At 40.5% G+C, this 22,000-nt stretch overlaps 1 pseudogene; it reads right to left on the bottom strand.

Moving 5' to 3' along the window:
* Positions 1-253: 253 nt before the first annotated feature.
* Positions 254-20,644, bottom strand: LOC136383866 (bromodomain adjacent to zinc finger domain protein 1A-like; annotated as a pseudogene).
* Positions 20,645-22,000: the final 1,356 nt, after the last annotated feature.

The raw sequence follows: 22,000 nt of genomic DNA, 5'->3' as shown, positions 1-22,000 counted from the left end.
CTCACTCTCTCTCTTTCTCTCTCTGTCTCTCTCTCTCTCTCTCTCACACTTTCTCTCCTCTCTAAAAAATGATAAAATAAATAAATAAATAAATTTAAGAAAAAAAATAAGAGTTATGCAAGCATTTAATGGAGACAATCCTATTGTTTATAGAAAGACAAAAGGAGTCTTAAAGTCTAGTTATGCTGCTGTGGGGATAAGTGTCAGTTCTGTGTAGATATCAATTCCTTTTACATCACTTTATAAATCCAAATTAATACATCTCAAAATCATTCCTCTTCAGAAAATGAGCTAGTTGTGCCCATATTCTGCTTTTCTCTTGTATCAAAATTTCTTACAAGAGACTTTCTCTGTGTCCTCTAGAATTAAGAGCTTCTAAAGCTGCTCTACTGTTCACAAGAACTGGAAAAGCATCACCCATTCGGCTTATGCACTGGTTTTGGCAGCTGTGCACAATCTTCACATGGACCTTGGTCACCGCTGGAGGGAGATTCAGACATCAGACTTAGGAAAATCACAGAAGAACTTTGAAATGAGTATACAAGATAGTGGAAAAACTTATCATTCAACTTAACCCTTTGAGTAGTATGAACTTTCAGGTACGTCCTCGTGCCTTCTGACAATTTAGTGGACTTCAGTATTTTGGGACTGTACATTTTTCAGAATGATGAAAATCTAGGCAAAGCATGTCTTCAGTGAGACAATAAGCGATCAGGAACAGAATGGAAAATCCAGTATTGCCTCAACCTGTGGTCACGGCCCAAGGGAAAGGTTTTGGTGAATGCAATGGCACTTTGGATTTTTTTCTTAAGAGCTCTTTCTCTATTTGTTGGTGTTTCTGTTTTAAAGCTTATTCTGGCCCCAGCTGGTTGGCTCAATGGTAGAGCATTGGCCTGGCATGTGGATGAATCGGTTTGATTCGCAGTCGGGGCACACAGTAGAGGTGCCCATCTGCTTCTCCATTCCCTTTCCCTCTTGCTTCTCTGTCTCTCCCCCCATTCCTCCCCATCCTTCAGTCATGACTTGATTGGAGCAAGTTAGCCCCAGGTGCTGAGGATGGCTCCATGGCTTCAGTCTCAGGTGCTAAGAAGAGCTCAGTTGCTGGGCAACAGAGCAACTTCCCAGATGGGCAGAGCTTCACCCCCTAGTGGGCTTGCCAGGAGGATCCTGGTCGGGTGCATGCGAGAGTCTGTCTCCACCATCCATTCTGTCACTGAATTAAAAACAAATAAATAAATAATGCTCTTCCTCATCATCAGTAAGAAGCTCTCAAATAGTGATTTCTTCTTGCCTTGTAAATTCTTTAAATCTATTTTGTCCCCCTTTCCCCCTTCTGCCTTTTATGTGATCCTGAGTCATCTTTATTGGTCATCTTATATTAATCTAGTTCCTTTTGCTTTATTTCTTTGCTCTGAGTACTAGTGTCAAAATCTTCCCTTTCCTCCTCCCCAAGAGATAAATCTGTAGCTGGATTTCTTTGCTCACTTTCCTCCAGTTCTTTTTTTGTTTGTTTTGTTTCTCTTTCATTTTTTGCTATTGTTCCTTAAGTTTTTCTGCCTTCGTTTTACAAATTCTAGCAGTTGTTGCTTCCTTCTTTTCAATATTGTTCTGCTTTTAACTCCTGGAACACCTGCTTTGCCTGTTGTAGTATTTCAACATAATCTTCAATAAAATCTCGAGTAGAAACTAGGGTCAGTAGTTTCCCATGGAGTGTGTTAAGTATTTTCATTTTTTTCTCTTGGTGTCAATCATACACCGAAGTGCTTGACAGTTTCTTCACTAGACTGGGAGTGCTTAAACAACGCTTCATACAGGCATCCTCTGTAGCATCCAATCCTCCTTGTTTTTTCATTTGTCCCTTGCATTTGCTGATGTTGTATCAGCACCTGAAGCTAAGATGCACAGTCTGAGGATTTCAGAATGAGTGCAGCTATCAAGATCCAAGCCTTTCAAACAACAGCCCCAGTGCAATTGCAGCCATGCAGCTGCTGAAGACACAGCTGCAGACAGTGCAGGTTTTGTGAGGTCTGTGACGTTATCCAGAGACTTTGCTAAATCTTTGCTGTCAGCACCGGTTATTTGATCTTTGGCCACTTTCTCTTCTCAGATATCACCTAGATGTCATTCAGGAATTAAAAAAGCAATTCACATAGTGGGCCTTCACTGACCTTCCCCACGAGTGCTTTCTCTAACACTTCTGGGTTCCTGCCTCAGGAAATTCATCTTGAAGATCAAAACCGTCAGAGCATGACCAAAGATTTCGGTAGTCTGGTTTTCACTGGTGTTGGTGCCGGAAGTCCCTTCGGCTAGTCACATTCCATGTCGAGTGTCCCATTTGTTTTGTTTTGTTTTCACCTAATTTCTCTTGCCTTTTCTCTATTTTAATCCTTTAGTTCTCTTTCTCTTCTTCAGTCTCTTGTCTTCAACATGGCTCTTCAATTCTTCCTTCCTTCTCCCTTGATCTTTCCTTTCCTTTTTTTTTTTTTTTGCTTTTAAGGTATCTGCTTTTTCTCTCTTTAACTTAGCATTTTCCCAATGCTAGTGACTTCAATTCTTCTTGTTTCTAAGGTAGCTTTCTTTAGTAGCTTTATTCCTATAATTTTCAATCGTCTTTTATTAGCAATGCCATCTTCCTTATAGATACTTGTTGGGAGGCTTCCTTCTCCTGTTAGCAGAACTAAAGATAAAGGTGGGTGGATCATTATGGGGAAAATTAAAAATCTTGGCCTGCTACTTTATTTGTTGAAAGAGATGATGCCTTAATCTTAATGACTCTATCTTATAGTTCACAGTGTTGCTATAGAACAAGCTTTAGTTTATCACAAGAAAATAGGTGTTTTCTCTGGTTGATTTGTATGGCTTTAACAATAGCATACACATACAATTCTTTTTTAGTGGTTTGCATGTGTACTTGAACAATAAGGAGCAATTACATCCTTTTACTTTCCATTTCAAAAAGGACTATTTGTGTTTCTGAATCATCACTATCACTGTTAATAGTAGTTTTTCCAGCTACACTGTTGAGATGTCCATTATCAAAACCATTTTGCTGTGATGTAGAGAGGATTTCCAAAATCCTACATGTAACCTAGCACTGTTGTTCCTAATGACTTCCACAGTTTCTTCAACAAAACATCAATCCTTGCTCTATGCAACAATATCATTATGAATTTTATGTAAGCATGAATGAACGATAGGTAAGGTTGGGCAAGTATAAAACTGGAGGAACTGGTGGTTCTGAAAAACTATAAAGGTTCTGTCTTGCTTTTTTTTCCCTCACTCTAGTCCTTCCTGATATGTCAGTCCAGATCTAACTGTAACAGCACAACTCCATACAAGACTGTTGCACAAATGTGATCAGTCTGTCTGTCTCTGGTTCATAAGATTAGAAGTAAGACCTGAGACAACAGAGATGAAAGATAGACAGACAGATAGGTAATAGATGACATTAATTTTTTTTGCCATAATAGTAACCCTTTTTAAATGAGAACTTTGCAATTAAATGGACATTATATATTTGCTTAAAAATAAGACTGTTGCACAGAATGGTTGGTTCAAAAAACTCTTTAGAGTGGTGGAAAATCTTGTTGACTTTACAATAGAATTTCCTCATCCAGCGCAGGACCACCTGTGGCTTCTGTCTCAGAAGGCTTTGGGTGTAGCAGCAGTATCACCCTGAGGCTCAGCTGCCTGCCCATGGGTGCTGCCCGCCCATGGGTGCTGCCTGCCCGTGGGTGTCAGCTGCTTCCCTGGGAGCACACAGCCCACTGCCACTCCCCCACTTCCTCAACGACAAAGGCAGCAGGTAGGGAAGCCCGTTCCTGCAGGAGGTGGTTGTCTCTCACCTGCTGCTGCTTCTGCAGCTGCCATGCCTGGCTCTGCAAAAGGGATTGCATCCCACTGCCACCTCCCCACCACTGCTAGCTCCTGGGAAGTTTCTGATCTACTGTCTGCTCAGAAGTCCATTGAAATCTCATGAAACCACACATCTATATATATAGTCCATTGATTTAAGTGTGATGTAGCACATGACTATAGTGACTCTAAAAAATTCATTATTTTTCTTGTTTCCTCTTAGGTAGGATTCATAAAAAGTTGATCATTTTCAGATGTTGAAGTATTCAAGCAGGAAATAGAAATCTGGTATTCAATGGCATGCATGAAATCACCAGATAAAAATATGATCTAAACACTATAAAATGATCTGTTCAGAAAGATGTTAACCCAAGAGATGTCAAAAGCAACAGAATCTTATATAATCAAGTATCCTAGTGCGTGACAAGCTATTAATAAACATCAACCTTTCAGCTCTGTACTACCTTTACTATCCTAAGAGATTGACCTCAGCTAGCTACTGCTTCTCCTAAACTAATTTTGCAAATTAAGGGTAAACCAATAATTTGTGCTGGAAAAATCTTTTTGTTACTACTACCCACTGTGTCATCAGTTAGAGGAGTTGCTATCTCACACAAAAAAGTCCTTGTAACTAATCCATCACTTGCTCAGTTGTTCCTGAAGAGGATGATGAATGTCATGGACTTCAAAAGACTTCTTCAAGAATTGGGAGCTTCTTAAGAAATACTAGTATAGAGTTTCATTTGGAATAAGAAAACTCAATCCACCCAAACAAAAGTTTCTCAGACATGTGACCTTTGTGTTGGCAGAAAGAAAAATTTTTTACCTGCATTTGTACCCTGTAATTGGCCTAACCTTATTGCAGTAGACACTAAAATGGGATTTCAGTAAATGGCAAGTTATTTCACAAAGAGCTCTGCTCAAGGTAATTTACAAGAAAGAGGAAGGCTTACTTAAAGCAAACGGCCACTTAAGATTATAAAAATCAAATCAACTTTATAGTTTCTTTAAAGTTTATTGATGTTCCTTTAACTTTTGTATTTAATAGAATTGAAATAACAAAAACCATCTCTGAGATGCATCAATTTTACTCCACTTCAAATTCATATTTTATTTTAATTTCTTTTTTAAAAGGAAAAGTTTATTTCCATTTCAGGCTCTCTGAAGACAGCGGTAAAAACCACTATACTAAAGAGTATCTCACAACTTTTGGTATTTAACTAGAGTGTGGGCAGAAAGCCAAAGAACTTGTTCTTCCTGTGTGAAGGTGAAGATGATTTTAATATTTGGCACTTTTGTTTAGGATGGGAGTGAAGAGCAAGAGAGCCTCTGCACATTGTCTGTGGACTAAGCTTTCCTCTAGAGAGTTGCAGTACATTGTACGGTGCCATCTGCCACCTGACCCAGCTCTGCTCTAGGCCTTGAGACAGCATCTGTCACCTGACCCGGCTCTGCTCTAGGCCTTGAGACACCATCTGTCACCTGACCCAGCTCTGCTCTAGGCCTTGGGACTAAGGTCAACTTTGCAACTCAAACACTTTTTCTTTTCCATATGTCAACACTGGACAACCATTACCCTGCAACTGATATTCTACTCATTCTTTTATGTGTAGCTTCAGGGTATTTCTGGGTAATAATTACAGTTCTTGTTGCCATTAAATAAGAACAAGAGGAGTTGATGAGAGTTTTGACTGCCTCATTCTTCTTCGTGGAATCAAAACGCAAAGAGGCACCCCATCAGGGTCTACTGCCAAACTTTGATTGTTAGTGCTAAGAGAAGTTTTCTCAAAAAACAGAATTAGATATTCACTTGCAAAAGAATGAAATTGGATCCCTAAAACATTCACAAAAATACTCTTGAAATAAATTAAAAACATAAACATCAGACCTGAAGCAATAAAAATTCTATGAGAAAACAAAGGAAAAAAGCTCTTGGCATTGGTCTTGGCAATAAAATTTTTAGTATGATAGCCAAACCCTACTAAGAAAAAAAAACAAACAATTGGGACTTCATCAGTCTAAAAATCTTTTGCACAGCAAAAGAAACAATCAACAGAATGAAGGGGATCCTACAGATGGGAGAAAGTATTAGCAAACCACATATCAAATATAAAGTTAATATCCAAAATATGAACAGAAACCTGACTTGGGATGGTGAACACACAATACAGTAGTTAGTGTTGTAAAATTGTGCACTTGAAACCTATATAATTTTTTTAAACAGTGTCACCCCAAAACATTCAATATAAGGGAAAAATAATAATAAAAATGATAAGATTATACTTTAAAAACCAAAATACATAAAGTCCTCATAACTCAATACATGAGGTCCTCAGATTAGGACACAGATCTGTTTTTACAACAGTGGCATAACCCGAATTTTGGTGTAAGTTGAAACACCCTAGCCTAAGTCATTTATATATCCTAACAGTTATAAAGTCATTCTCTAGAACATAGAAACACAGCTAAGCCACAGAAGAAGGAAAAGGACATAAATATAGGAGCCATGATAAGGGCCAAAAAGTCTTCAGTGTAACACAAATGGAAAACTTACACTTCCAACAGTCTGAAATGGCATAGGTAAGCATCCTGGGAGATGTCAACTCCCTCACTCAGATGCCACATTACTGTGTATTCCTCTTCCTGGAACAACCAAACTAGTTCATCCATGTAGTCCATAAGTAAGATACTAATGCCATAAGCCAGAACACTCATGTCACAATTTTTTAAAGTTTTTATGGGAGTTAGCGTAATAAACTTGAAATGTTGTATGTTGAGACTGTCATAACCTGAGGACCCCCTGTAACAAAAAAAATTCAAATTATCTGATTAACTGTGGATAAAAGGGCACCCTGTGCACTGTTGGTGGGAATGTAGACTGACACAGGCATTATGGAAAACAGTATGATGGTTCCTCAAACTATTAAAAATAGAACTACTATATGATCCAGCAACCTCACATTTAGATATAAACCTAAAGAAGATTAATCACTATCTTGAAGAGCTATCTACAGTCCCATGTTTATTACAGCATTATCCACAATAACCAAGAGATGGAAGCAACCTCATATTCAATACATATATATATACACACATATACATATGTTGAATATTATTCAGCCATTAAAAAAAGAAGAAAGTCATGCCTGACCAGTCATGGTGCAATGGATGAAGAGATTACCTGGAATGCTGAGGTTGCTGGTTCCAAACCCTGGGCTTGTTCAGTCAAGGCCCATACAAGAATCAATTACAAGAGTTGATGATTCCCACTCCTCCCTGCTCCCTCTTTCTCCTTTCTCTAAAATCAATAAATAAAATCTTTAAAAAAAGAAGAAGAAGGCCTGACCAGTTGGTGGCACAGTGGATACAGCATCAGCCTGGGATGCTGAGGACCCAGGTTTGAAACTCTGAGGTCACCTGCTTGAGTGCAGGCTCACCAACTAGAGTGCAGAGCCACTGGCTTGAGCATGGGATCATAGACATGACCCATGGTCACTGTCTTGAGCCCAAAGGTCACTGGCTTGAAGCCCAAGGTTGTTGGCTTGAGCAAGGGGTCACTGGCTTGGCTGGAGCCCCATGGTCAAGGCACATATGAAAAAACAATCAATGAACAACTGAAGTGCCACAACTATGAGTTAATACTTTCCATCTCTCTCCCTATCTGTCTGACTGTCCCTTTCTGGGCTTCCCTCCCTCTCTCTCTCTCTTTCTCTCTCTTTTCCCCTCTTAAGAAAATAATAAATAAATTAATTAGTTAATTAAAAGAAGGACGAAGTCACCTACAACAACATGGATGGGTCTTGAGGGTATTATGCTAAATGTAAAAGTCAGACAGCGTTAGACAAATACTGTATGATCTCACTTATATGTGAAATTTAAAAACAAAACTAAACTAAACTAAAGGCCCGATTCATAGAAACAGAGCCGAATGATGTTTTCCAGGGTCTGGTGTGGGGGGGAAATTGAGAGGGATTGGTCAAAGCGTAGATACCTATAACTTTAACATGAATAAATTGGGGGATCTAATATTCAGAATGGTGACTATATCTAATAAAACTCTATCATATTCTTGAAAGTTGCTTAAAAAAGTTCTTAAATGTTCTTTATCACACACAAAAAAATTGTAAACAAAAGGTGATGTATGTGTTAAAATGAACCTTAATCCAATAATCATTTTACCATATACACTTGATTTAAATCATGACACTGTTTACCTTAAACTTACATAATGTTATACAACAGTTATATTTCAGTAAAGCTGGGAAGAAATCATTTGTCAACAAGGAATTGCAAATTAAAAGCACAATTAAAATAACTACATAAATAAACAAATAAATAAATGCCAAAATTACAGCTGTTAGAGAAACTACAATATACTACTTGTGGGAATTTGAATTGATATAAGCAGTCTGATAAACTGTTTGGCAGTATCTACTAAAGATGAACACATTCATACCATGTGAGTTGACTTTCTTTTCTTTTCTTTTTACTTTTTCTTTCTCTTTTAATTTTTTTTCCTTTTTTTTTTTTAGAGAGGCAGGGAGGGACAGAGACAGGAACATCGAGCTGCTAGTGTATATGCCCTGACCAGGAAATCAAAGGTGAGATGACCTTCTAGTCTTGCTCATATAACCATTTGAAATACAAACATATTAACACCAGAAAACAAGCATAAGAATACTCACAGCAAAGTTATTCTCAATAACAACAGACTGGAAAGGAAGCACATAATCATGAAGTAAATAATATAAAAGCAAATTGTGGTGTATTCATGTAAGAGAATTCTACCTAGCTCTGCAGAACAATGAACGACTTCTACATGGGAGGCCATTGAGTGAATCTTACAAATCCAAACTTGAGAGAAATATTTTATACACAAAAGACTATGTATGTTATTAGGCCATTTATGCACAAAGTCAAACTTTGGCAATTATCTTTTTTTTTTTTTAATTTTTATTTTTTTAAATAAATTTTTATTTTAATGGGGTGACATCAATAAATCAGGGTATATACATTCAAAGAAAACATTTCCAGTTTATCTTGTCATTTAGTTCTGTTGCATACCCATCACCCGAAGAGAGATCGCTCTCCGCCACCCTCCATCCAGTTCTCTCTGTACCCCTCCCCCTCCCCCTCTTCCTCCTTTCCTCCCCCCACCCCCCGTAACCACCACACTCCCGTCCATGCCTCTTAGTCTCGCTTCTATGTCCCACCAATGTATGGAATCCTGCAGTTCCTGTTTTTTTCTGATTCGCCCATTTCACCCCACACAATGCTACCAAGACTCCACCATTCCGCTGCAAGTGATCCGATGTCATCACTTCTCCTAGCTGAATAGTATACCATGGTGTATATGTGCCCCATCTTCTTCATCCAGTCCTCTATTTTTTTTACAGTGATTAAAAGCCTTTAAGCAAACTCTTGGCCAATACAGCAAGAATCCCTAAAAGAGTAGTGTCCTTAACATGAACAGAAGCTCCATATCCACGCATGCTGCAAATGGCTTTTTCCAGTCTACCTGAATCATTACCAGCTAGAAGCAGCGGTCATTGGGGACTTGGACATAGGCTGCAAAGTATAGAATGGCGACAACAATTCCAGTGCCATGCGGACTTTTCCTGTGGGGAACTTTCCTGGACTCCTGCTCCCTGTGACAGCTCCTAACAGACTGAACTGTGGTTGGGTTGCATTTTTCAGGGATTTGGCATGGTGATGGGGCCAACTTGGCAATTATCTTTTAATAGGATTTCCCATTATGACAGAGTGGTCTGGAATGAGGCTGCGGTGGTGCTAGAAATGTTTTGTACCTTGACATTTCACCTGTGTGAGAATTACAAGGTTGAACTTAATACACAGAAATTTTTACTAACCTTACATGAATGACTTATGGAATTTATATATTGTATACTTCATTAAAGAATTTACTAAAATTTTTGAAAAGTTCAACTATATCAAATATTACAACTAGTCAAGTGACATAGTAAGAGGTACATGGTAATTATATTTTGCATCCAGGATGACCTTGGTGGCACAATCATAAGAAAAGAAGTAGTGAGAGTGGCAGTACTTTTGAAATTAAAGAAGGACGGATTTATTGAAGACTAGATGGAATGATGTAAGTGGATACTAATAAGGTTAATGATGACTATATGATAGAAGTATCCAGATTGCAATGGCAGGCTAAATTAAAGGCACTTAACTAAGGCTTGAGATACAGAGAAACTATTCTTGAGGAGGTGATGTTTAAACTTAGGCCCGAAAGTTGAACAAGAGTTAGTAGAAGAGGAGGTGAGAAGGTGGAGTAGGAAAGACAGGCATTTCGAACAGCATGAGTGAAAGCAAGCAGTCATGAAACTGCAGAGATACAAGAATCAGCTTGTGTGAATACATTGCTGAAGATGAAGCCGGGAAACACTGGCCAGAGAGCTGGGCAAGAAAACAGCAATGAAGGAACTCACATGCCATGTTTACATGGACTTTCTAAACATTCTGGGTGGCTATAACACGGTATAGGCAGAAAAGAGTCATACTCAAATCTGTCGTTTAAACAGTTACTACAGAATTGGAGGGGAGGTTTGGAAGCCATATATAAAAAGGAATATAAGAATACATTAATTTTTCCTTAAAATTTAAGAGATCAAAAGATACAAACATTTATCTCTTGATATCCAAAAAAAGATGATTCTGCTTTGAATGACTGTATTTCCAACCTTTGCCAGTAGTCATGACATTTGCACGAACACATCCACACTTTATCCAGTTTTCTAGCTGGTTAGGAACATATATCTGCACATAGTTTTCAATCCTCAACACATTAGGTGCTCAATAATTCTACTGTTGATTTGTTGTGGTTGCCGCACAGGGCTGAGAGTAGGGCATGGAATCATGTAATAGTTGTGGGTTTGTTTGTTTGTTTCCTCTGTGTGAAGTTAATTGGAGTGTGTAAAATCCAATTCTCATCTTGGCCTCAAAACACCCTTTTTATCACCTCAGCAGGAAACTCATTTTAGGCTCTTTAAACATACTTGTGTGACTTTGATGAGGTTATCATTATCATAATCATTATTATTACCCCTCATTAAGTTTCTGGAATAATAGGACATACTATCTTAAGACAGGAAGCTTTTAAATAGCCTTCACTATTCCTTCTTTTTTTACTGCAATAATTACAGCAAATTCTGAATTTCAAGACTCTTTGTATTATTTGAATTAAATTGCTTAGGTCCTTTGGTTAATAGTTGTCTTCATTTTTACAGAAATGTAGCAATAGTGTTAAGCAACCAAATAAGACATTGTAAACATATACACACACACAACTAATAGCTGCTTTAGGAAATATATGAATATATATATATATATTGTACGGTATTTAACAAGTCTTAAAGAATAGATTCCCTTTAGCTTCGGATATTTCTAGTCTAAACAGCTACTACAGTATACAACAAAATAAAACTTACGGAAAATATCTGATGTCTTTACTGAACAATCTGCACCAGGATCCTCTTTGCCAACTAATACTGCATGTTACCGACGACATTTCTCAGAGACACAATTCTGGACATGTGTCCTTCCATTACTGAAGAAATGCTCGTAGACCTCTTTAGTCTACCTGAAAAATTCCAGCATTCAAGCCCTTACTGTCTTGTTAGGTTGCCACAAGTTACTCTTGGCCAGACTATCCTAGGTGCTGTGGCTAGAACAAGCAAAGAAGGGTGACTGCAAAGTGTGTATATGTTGTGGCATAAACAGATGGCAAACATGAAGAAGCATGAAATATCTTTCAGCACTATGGAGGCTATAGACTAGGCTAATGTTATATAATGACATAGGAGGTGCTTCCATTGTGTAGTCAGGGAGGACCTGTAAGGAGAAGAATTTTGCATGGGAACTTGATATGAGATGACTTCTCTATAATTAAAGAATAGAAAAAAGGCTGGTTCACCCAGACCTAGGCTTCCCGACACCAATCACTGAAAACCTAAACCCTAAACTGCACTATGTTGCTCACCTTTCATTAAATGCGCTGTTTGTTGCCCTCAGGAGTTTACTCTTGAACATCTTTTCTACTGTACAAAGATTCCCATCTCTGCACCAAGAAACTCTGTTTTCAGAATGTAATATGACCTGGATTCAGTAAGAATTATGCAAAATGCCTTTAGCGGGCATTTAGATTTAATTCTGTGCCTGATACAAGATAGTGAGCTTGGATGAAAAACAAAAAGAAGTAGCAATAGAGAAGTAACAGAGATATGGATGCTTGTAGGTTCTTCCAGTGCTAAAGTTGTGCCCAGTCCACTAGGAGTCCAGGAAGCAGGGCACATGGCAAGCAGGGGATGGAGCAAAGCTTATCAGTGGGCATGCCAGAGAAAAAATTAGCTTCTCATCGCCATGGTTTTACAGAGACATTATGAGCGCTAAAGATTGCACTTAAGAGAACGTGGTGTGTTAAGATTCTTAATATTTTTGCACTATTTCTAATGTGTTGTTTCTTGTATGTTTCAGTACATGTAACCTGTTTTTGTGAATTTATCTTGGAAAAACTATAAAAATAAAAAAGTAGTAAATTTTGGGTTTGAATTTTCCCAAGTACGCTTGGGGGTTTTCATTAATGAGAGTTTACCCAAAGTGTTACCTATGGTCCACAGTAAAGGGCAGTCGAGGATCACAAGAGCTGGAGCGGTTTCTTTTTCTTTTAAGATACTTCATATGTCATTTTCTAGTATGAAAGCTCATTTATTTTTTCATTCATTTTACCAACATTGAAGGCTCACTACGTGCCAAAATCCATTCTATTTTCTGAAGATACAATGTTGAGCAAAACAGATGGTGGACCGCTGTCTTGACTTTTAGATGACAAAGACCTTAACTTTAAGAATACAAATTTATATCTCATTATAATTCTATTACCAGTTCACACACTTATTTGGCAAGAAATGAATAAGTCCTTTGAGAATGCCTGAATAATAAAAAGTGAAGAACTAGAATAAATGTAAGCCTGGATCTAAATGCTATGAAGAAATCCTAGGAAAAGCTGCAGCCTTATAAATCCACTGTGGGAAAGCCTGGACTAGTCCTTGAACAGAGCAATGGGGTTGGGGATAGGAACAAAGCTCTCGTAAACGCCACTGTTCTGGAAGGCCACAGCAGGGAGGAAGCTATTCACAAGCCTAGATTTTTACATGCTTTATTAATATGCTTGTTGGATATACAATTTGAATCCCTGAGGGAATTTACTTGTGAAGAATGTTTTTGTCATCTGAGAAAAAGGCATTTGAGTCATCTTTTTAATTTGCAGAAAGTTGCCTTCCAACAAAGTTATGAAGGCTTGTGCTTACTTTTAGGTTTATAATCCTGCGGAGTTAATGTAGTTCCGCTGCCATTTTAAATAGAACACCCCAAGCCCCCAAATTATACAGCATTAAAACTAAAAAGCTAAGACTCATTATGACTAAATAGTTTCTGATATTACCCTTTGTTGACACAAGTTAGCGACTCCACATGGCATTCATATTTTAATATTTTAGTCTATTAATTATGTCAACTTGCAAATGCAGAAAATGTTTTACTTACAAAGAAAAAATTCCCCTAGACTTTTCTTTATGAAAGAAATGCATGTGGTAAGAGCAAGGTGCACATTATTATTGAAGGTAAGAGTGGAAGGAATGTGGGAGAGCCTTGAGAAAGCTTTTTTCCCTGTCTTTTCCAAGTGAGAGAAGGGGAGATAGAGAGACAGACTCCTGCATGCACCTCCACCAGGATCCATCCAGCAATCCTGGCCTGGGGCTGATGCTTTGCCCATCTTGGGCCATGCTCCCAACTGAGCTATTTTTAGCAACTGGGGCCAATAAGTTGAAACTGAATCATGGCTATGGGAGGCAAGAAAGAGAGAGAGAGAGGGAGAGAGATGAGAGAGAGAGAGAGAGAGAGAGAGAGGGAGAGAGATGAGAGAGAGAGAGAGAGATAAAAGAAAAAGAAAGAAAGAAAGAAAGAAAGAGAGAAAGAAAGAAAGAAAGAAAGAGAGAGAGAAAGAGAGAAAGAGAGAAAGAGCAGAGAGATGGTCACTTCTCCTGTGTGTCTTGACTGGGAATCGAACCCTGGACAACCACATGCTGGGACAATGTTCTACCATGGGCAAACTGGCCAGTTCCAAGAAAGCTTGATTGCTGCAACAATAGCAGCTGTGGCTATAGCTGGCCCAGGAGAAGGGAAGGACGAGCCTGTGCACCTGCATGTCTGAGGCTGCTTAGGGGTGGCTGCATCTTCCTATCAGGACATGACCTTTTCTTACGGTCTTAGGGGGCCATGATTATCTGGGGCTCCTGAATGCTTCTGAGAAGTAGGATTCCTGGGGCTGTCCCCACTGCAACACTTGCTCCCCTACGCACAAAGGTAAAATATGAGCTTTTATTTTATATCATAAGCCAGGTTACCTTGAGATAAGAAGTTGTGATTTTGCTGGTAGGATTTGTCTATTATATCATCGGTATTCCTAGGTGGAATCCAGTAGTTTGCATACGAGTGTTGCTTGTCACCTTGTTTACTGGGAGCACCTCCTACACCTGAATCTCAATGTGTAACCCAGTGCTGTGAATAGACAGGCTTGCTTTTATTTCAGAACTTTCTACAAAATTATTCAATTTTTATATAATTTACACTTACCTCCTTAGTATCTGATGGAAGATTCCACTGATAAATTTGTCATAGAGAAGATAGTAATAATATCTTATATATGGATAATATTTTATGATCAGATCACATACATGACAACCCAGAGAAAAGAAGAAATTTATTTTCACTGTTTTGCACACAAGCAGCCAGGATTCAAGAATGTTAGATGTTCACAGTAATACAACTGGGAATTGAAGAGGACTCGCATTCAGACTAACAGACTCTGAAGTCTCCCAATCTACCCCTGCTGTACCTTCTTCCTAATAAGGTAAGGGCCCCCTCAGATCCCCAGTTACACTGTGACAGCAATTCACTCCTTACTTTTGGGAACAAAAGGGAGCTGCCCTCTAGGCTTACAACCCTCAAACACCCTTGAGAGCCATCATAAGGGATGTAGGGTAGACATACTGGGGGCACAGAACCAGCCAGCATGTCACACGAGAGCAGTCCAAATGCTGACACTCTGGACTAGCAATTTACATCAAGTTGCCTCTGAGAAACAGTTCAAATGCAGGCTTGGCAGTCCCCTTTTAAAAAATATTTTAAATCAAATATTAAAGGAGAACCCACCATGCCCAAGGACTTGCTAAGTGCCCAGATAAGAGGATAGGGTCTATGCCCGGTGGAACCCCCAGTTTAGGAAATGAGACCAACACATTAGCTATGAAATAGGTTCCTAGAGCGGCAGGACAGGAGCTAGCTGGAGACAGATAGGTACCAGGAGTGACAGACTAAACATTTCTGAGAATAACGAGCAGTTGAACTCTATGCCATTGGACCCACAGATTTGCCACTGTGAACATTGTTGCGGGGCCTAAATGTTGCTGGATTCCCACAGTTTGGACATTCTCTTTTTCCTGAAGACTTGGGTTGGTTTTTTTTTTTTTTTTTTCAATTTGGAAATAAAACTTGAGTGGGCCAATATGGTACACATTTCAGATTCCCAAAGGACTTGCTATAACCCAGCTTTGATTTCAGAGCTAAGCTTTATATGATAGATACAATTAAACTACCTAGAAAATAAATTCAGCATTGACTGAGTTCAAATGGGGAAAGTTCATAGCAACCTCTTGATAGATGGTAAAGAAATGCCAACAGTTCAGGAGGTGAAAATAAAAGCAGAGATGGAAATACAACATTAGACTTTATAACAAGAGCCTGGTAGGACTTGCCACATTTTATTTTAGGTAATTAGTACTGAAGGGCAGTTCTCCAACTAGAGTTGTCTTTGTTACTACCAATGCCCCTGGAGGCAGTTACAAGAGCCCAGCGGCCCCCTGTGGTACACCGCCTCACCCTTTTCATCATCGGACTTCAATTTGCTCTCAGCTCCACACCTCCCAGCTCCTTCTTGGACTTTGGGTTATGAAGGAACTCCAGTGCCTGGGGACACAGTGTCTCAGTGGGGACACAGCATTCCTGCAAACATTAGGGAAAGGAATTGCAAGACAAGTGTTGAACCAAAGTTGTATCTAAAAGTCAGACCTAAGACTTATAGATATGCTGCATTTCATCCCAAGATGGAGGAATTCAAAGCAAATTGATGGAAAGCACATGTTAGAAATGTCAAGATTTTTATTCTGTTCTTCAGTTTTACAATACAGCATGAATGTGGAAGTCAGCGGCAAAGAAATTCAGAGTATCAAGGCTCTCCGAGGCACTAAGGTCTACCTTCCTCTCTAAAACGTTTTGTGTATTGAAATCTATACAGTTAAACTGGAGAAGCAGACTAAGCAATACAGAGATAAAAGGCCGATGATGCCTCTGAGATAAATTTAACCATCAGGGAAGAAGAATCTGGATTGTGTTCAATACTCTCTACCATCCTAGTACCGAGGCAGAGTTAGTTTGGGCTGTGCATGGTAAGTACACACTGATATGTCCTTATGGGATGAGTACCCTAATAAACAGAGACCCAAAGCGCTTGCTCTGTCTCTCAACCTGCTCCCAGAGAAGTCATGTGAGCTGGGCAGTACTGCTTAAGACACCTAATCTATGGTATTCTGTTTTGGCATCCTGAGCTAGCTAAGAAACTAGAGAGGAAAAAATGTAATTTTTTTTTTTTACCTTATTTGGGCAAATACAATTAATAAAACTAACTGCAAATCACTGTAAAATTGGCTCTGATTTTTCTCTCTTCCTTTGCCAGAGACTGACTACATATTTTTTTCATAAATCATTTACAGTTTGCTACAAAATTCTACCACCTCTGACTGTTTTGAAATGTTAATGAGAAAAGTTTGGCATATGTACATTGGAGGCTTGGGAAACTGACTATTGTCACAGATTTAAAGCGTAATGCTCTTTTCTGTTAAGTCAATTTTGTTTGTTTTTTGGGGGGTTACATTTATTTATTTATTTATTTATTTTGGAAATTTTTTTTTATAAATTTTAATGGGGTGACATTAATCAATTTGGGTACATAGGTTCAGAGAAAACATCTCCAGGTTATTTTGACATTTGATTATGTTGCATATCCATTACCCAAAGTCATATAGTTTCTGTCACCTTCTATCTATTTTCTTTGTGCTCCTCTTCTCCCTTCCCCTCCCCACCCCTGGTAACCACTACACCAGGGGTCCCCAAACTTTTTACACAGGGGGCCAGGTCACTGTCCCTCAAACCGTTGGAGGGCTGAACTATAAAAAAACTATGAACAAATCCCTATGCACACTGCACATATCTTATTTTAAAGTATAAAAACAAAATGGGAACAAATACAATATTTAAAATAAAGAACAAGTAAATTTAAATCAACAAACTGACCATTATTTCAATGGGAACTATGGGCCTGCTTTTAGCTAATGAGATGGTCAATGTGCTCCTCTCACTGACCACCAATGAAAAAGGTGCCCCTTCCGGAAGTGCGGCAGGGGCTGGATAAATGGCCTCAGGGGGCTGTATGTGGCCTGCGGGCCGTAGTTTGGGGACCCCTGCACTACACTCTTGTCCATGTCAATTTTGTTACTGACTTGATCATCATCACTCTTTACTATTTTCCACGACTGCTTGAATTAGTAAATATGATGAAAGAAAAAAAGAAGTAAAGGGAAAGAGTATTGTTTATAGATTTGAAAAGACTTTGGAATATTTGAATGTTTTTTGTTTTCAAACAGGTATAAACAGCCTCACTAAACAAATCATAACATTAATGCAGACTGTTGCCTACATTCCGTTTTAACACTCCGATCTCCTTTCCAATTCTCCACAGTTTCGTGTAATTTGTCCTCTGCCAGTTTATCAGTCTTGGCAAAGATTAATAACAGCAGGAGATTGTGCTCGCTCTGGCTGTTATCTTTTCCATTCTCTATCTCCAGTATTTTGCTAATAATTAGGCCTAAACAAAAAAATAATAATAATTTCAATATACAGTTGTCTGTGGAGTTCATTGTAATATAATAGAAGGCACAAGGGATGTTCTGGAAATTATGTGTGATAAAAGAAAAGGGGTGATAGAGGGAGATCTAAACTAGTGCCCAATTCAAGAAGGTGGTGGAATTCCAGCATTGTAGAGAGGAGATATTGTAGACAGAGATTCCAGTAACACGTGTTTGGTGACCATGCAGCATCCTCCATCTCACAGCAGGGGGCAAAATTAACAGATGGATCCAGGTGATGTATTCTGAGATCCATTGAGGTGTCTGCTTAGAAGCTATGCTTCTCACAGGTGCTAACAGCCAATGACTGAATACAATAGGGATATCAAGCCGGGTCATTTCTTGGGAGACATGAGACTCCTATGACTGGTGACTTTAGCTCAAGGACTCCTCACTGGCTTTGCTAAAACTTTATTAGAATGTAGTGCATTAAAAAACTTTTCCTACTCTACCTTCCCTGCTTCTTTTCCTTCCCCATAGTAATTAGACCTGCATCTTGCTCTGACAGTTTTCCCAATCTCTTCTGACTCCTGAGTTTTCCCCACAGGCATTTTCTTCAATAAGTGTCCTGCGCAGCTAATCCCAATTTGGTGTGTGCTTCTCAGAGGACACTAACTCACACAGGTGGAAAGTTGGAAAATCAGTAAGTTGATGTTTAATAAGATTCTGGGACCCTTGCTGATAACAATAATTTGGATGGCCAGTTTGCCTATTCAGGAATATTCTCTAAGACAATCAATCCAGGCTGAATCTCTGGCATATGTCAGGATACTATTTTATGGAGTACCAACACCAAGGTGATGTGTGGATGACAGAGCAGGAGTATTTAGGGCCTGGCCCATCAGGGCATGTGAGGAAGGCAGGAGTCCCAGTCCTACCTTACCCTAAAGCCCACTGAGGGGTTCCCTTCCTCCTTCGTATTACCTGGGTAAACTATTGTGCTTTTAAATGGAAGGTAAGTGTAATACTGGTGGCCGAGGCCAGGCAGGTCCACACTGGTTTCCGGCAGACGGTAAAGAAACTGCAGAGCTGGAAAGCGTAGGACCTTTCCCATTTAATAGAGTCTCACAATGTTGGACACACAAACAGGCAGGGGAAAACTGCTTCTCAGGCAAACGAACAGCAAAATGACCCTCAGAGTGGTGAAGCACCCATAACCTTACACAGACTATGCACACGTGGCACTGCCCCATGCTAACGCACCAATCAAGTAAAGTGCTTGCAGCTGGTCAACTGGCACGCAAGCTTAATACAGCTGTTTTCCTAACATTCCACCCCTTTTGGGTTGCTCGCTTCACAATCTATGGGATAGGTATCTTTCACAATGATCCCTGTGTGAGGAGTAAGGTACATTACCTAAACGCAACAGCACAAGTTATACAATAATGACAATAATTACAAAGGAGTCCTTCACAATGTCTCCCTGAGCACGCTGCCCAGATAGTGAACTGGAGGCCCACCTCTAGCCCCTTAACCTGTGGTAGGTGGGAGGGCCTGTCTAGTCCAGGGCTATGTCCATTGAAGAAAGTATCCTTGGTGCATCTCTGCAACTGGATGGGAGCAGCTCCCCAGTGCAGGAGGGCCTCCACAGGTGCTGCAAGCTCCCCCATCAAGGTCTCTTATAGTTCTGTCCACAAGCAGCATGTCCATTCAGCAAAAGAACAGGTGCTGACCTCTGGTCACAGTTCATTACAGGCAACTAGCCACGCAGCTCTTCATTAATAGACCTCGGCAGCTTTTTATAGCACTCTGTCTATTGCCACAAGTCCCATCCAAACCCCTCAGAGGTCCAAGCTCACAGAGCCGGTGGGTCAAATACATTCAAGGCCTGTGCTGCCTTGAGAGTTCTCTTAGTTGCTTAGGGCTGCTGCTACTGCTGCAAACAAGCACCTATTATCTTCTAATGCCAACACCTGCTGCACATTAGCAGTGGATTGCTAATTTCACATGGGCTCTCCAGCCCCCTTCCAGTCCCTGTGGATGGGTCCCTCGGCCTTCCCCTTATTCAACTGGGATAGTGGGTCTTAGGGTGTCTCCTCTTCTACAGCTGTCTCCAATAAGTAATCCTGCAACTGCGCAACGTGAACACCAGCCATTTTCTTGGCAGCTGCTGGGGCAGCCCACTTCCTCCACTTCTTAAGCGGCCAGAATCTCTGCTGAGGTTTAAGCTGCAGCCAAAGCTCGAACAGGACTTTATTAGACCTGCCATACAATTTCTCTCGATCTGCACCGGCTGCAGTTAAATCTGCCCACATCTGTGTTCAGGTGACTTTTATAGGCCCTTTTCTTTTATTAGTTGGGGGGGGGGCAGCATGGGCAGCAGCCCTCACAGCTTTATGATTCTGTGCTGCCTCCTGCTCCCCCAAATCTGCTACCATCTGTGTAACCACATTGATGGGCTGCCCCACATAGGAACTCAAGATAGCCACTAGTGACCCAAAAAGGGATGACAGGGAGCTACAGAGAATAAGGCCCCTCATTTCTACCGTAAACACTTTCTCATCTGGCCCACAGGATGTTGGGTTGAAAGCAGCATTCTTTATACCTAGTTCCCAGAGGACTTCGGGATCTCACTATCAGACTGCCACTGACTCACTGTCCCCAGCAAGTCCCCAGCATTCTGCCAGACCATATGAATGGCAGTCATCACATTCTATTAGGTTATGGTCTCCTGGGTTGTCATGGCAGTTCTGAAGATGCTGCCTCAGGGAGGAGTGCATGGTAATGGTGGCCAGTTTCTCCATCCGTTCTGGAGAGCATGATGCCATCCACCCCTGTGTCCAAAAAGGGCAGCAACCAGGTATCCAGGGGCTCCATGGGTTTCTGCCTGAATTTCTTCCCTAACTCCATCAGCTCTGCCTGGGTGTGGGGCCAGACTACAGAATGCCCAACCACCTGCACAGGGGCTGCGCCTGCCCCTGAGGAACTCTTGGTTGCTGGGTTATTACCTTCTGGGTGACTACTGGCTGGGCTCTGGCTTCCAATGACAGTTTCAGCCCAAACTTCCTCCTCAGAAAAGGAATCAAATTACTACAACCATCAACGCAGAGCCAGCCCACTGGCACAGATGCGGTTCTTTCTTCAGTGCCCGCTTTGACTCCTGTGGCTACTGATTCTCAGCCTGAAGCTGGAACTCGAGCTCTCAGACCTACAGGTGTTTCTCTAACAACTGCCATGCCAACGTTCAGCTTCCAGGGGAAACTGCAGCTCACGAACCCATAATTTCTTCTCCAGAGATCATTCCAGTTCCAGGTGCTGTTGGTGCTCAGCCTGAATCTCACACTGCAGCTCTTGAACCTGGTCAGCCTCCTTCTCCAGTGCTCGTTCCAGTTCACACTGTTGTCAGCGCTTGGTGTCTTCTCACAAGGCTGTAGAAAACACCCAGCCCATGGTTCCCAAAAGAAAAGCCATGGGGAATCATATGCTGGAGAACAATGACCACTCCTTACTCCACCCTTCAAAGGGGTTGGTGACTCCATACCAATCTGCTCCAAATCCAGCTGACTATGCCCAATGTACTGCCAGTGGTTGAGGCCAGACACAGAGATCCACATTGGATTTGGGCATACGATAGAGAAACTGTGGAGCTGGAAAGCGTGGGGCCGTTCCCGTTTAATACTCTTGCAACAGAGGATGTGCAAACAGGCAGGGGAAAACTGCTTCTAAGGCAAACAAACAACAAATGACCCTCACAGTGGTGGCCAGGCAATCCACAATCTGCCATCTGCCCTGAGCACAAGCACTCATAGCCTTGCAGAGACTATCTACACATGCTGCTGCCACATGCTCATGCACTAGTCAAGCAAAGAGCTTACAGCCGGTCAACTGGCGAGCAAGCCTAACACAGCTGTTTTCCCCACAGTAAGTAATCACACCAAGAGCCAATACTAACTGAACCCTTATATGTGCCATGCTCTTTTATACTACAGGCTATAAACTACAACTTCATGAAGTACAAATGATTAATACAGCACAGACACTCAGAAATTTTCCAAGTTTCTGGAGCTAGTAAAAGACAGAGCTACAATGTGAATTTAGGCAGTAGGAGTCCAAAGTTCTTGTTCTTAACAGTGTATAACATGCCCTCGCAGAAGTTACAC

The sequence above is a fragment of the Saccopteryx leptura genome, chromosome 12, assembly GCF_036850995.1.
Source record: "Saccopteryx leptura isolate mSacLep1 chromosome 12, mSacLep1_pri_phased_curated, whole genome shotgun sequence".
In the NCBI taxonomy this organism is placed as follows: domain Eukaryota; kingdom Metazoa; phylum Chordata; class Mammalia; order Chiroptera; family Emballonuridae; genus Saccopteryx; species Saccopteryx leptura.
The sequence above is the reverse complement of the archived record's forward strand: the minus strand, read 5'-3'. Positions and strand labels throughout refer to the sequence as shown.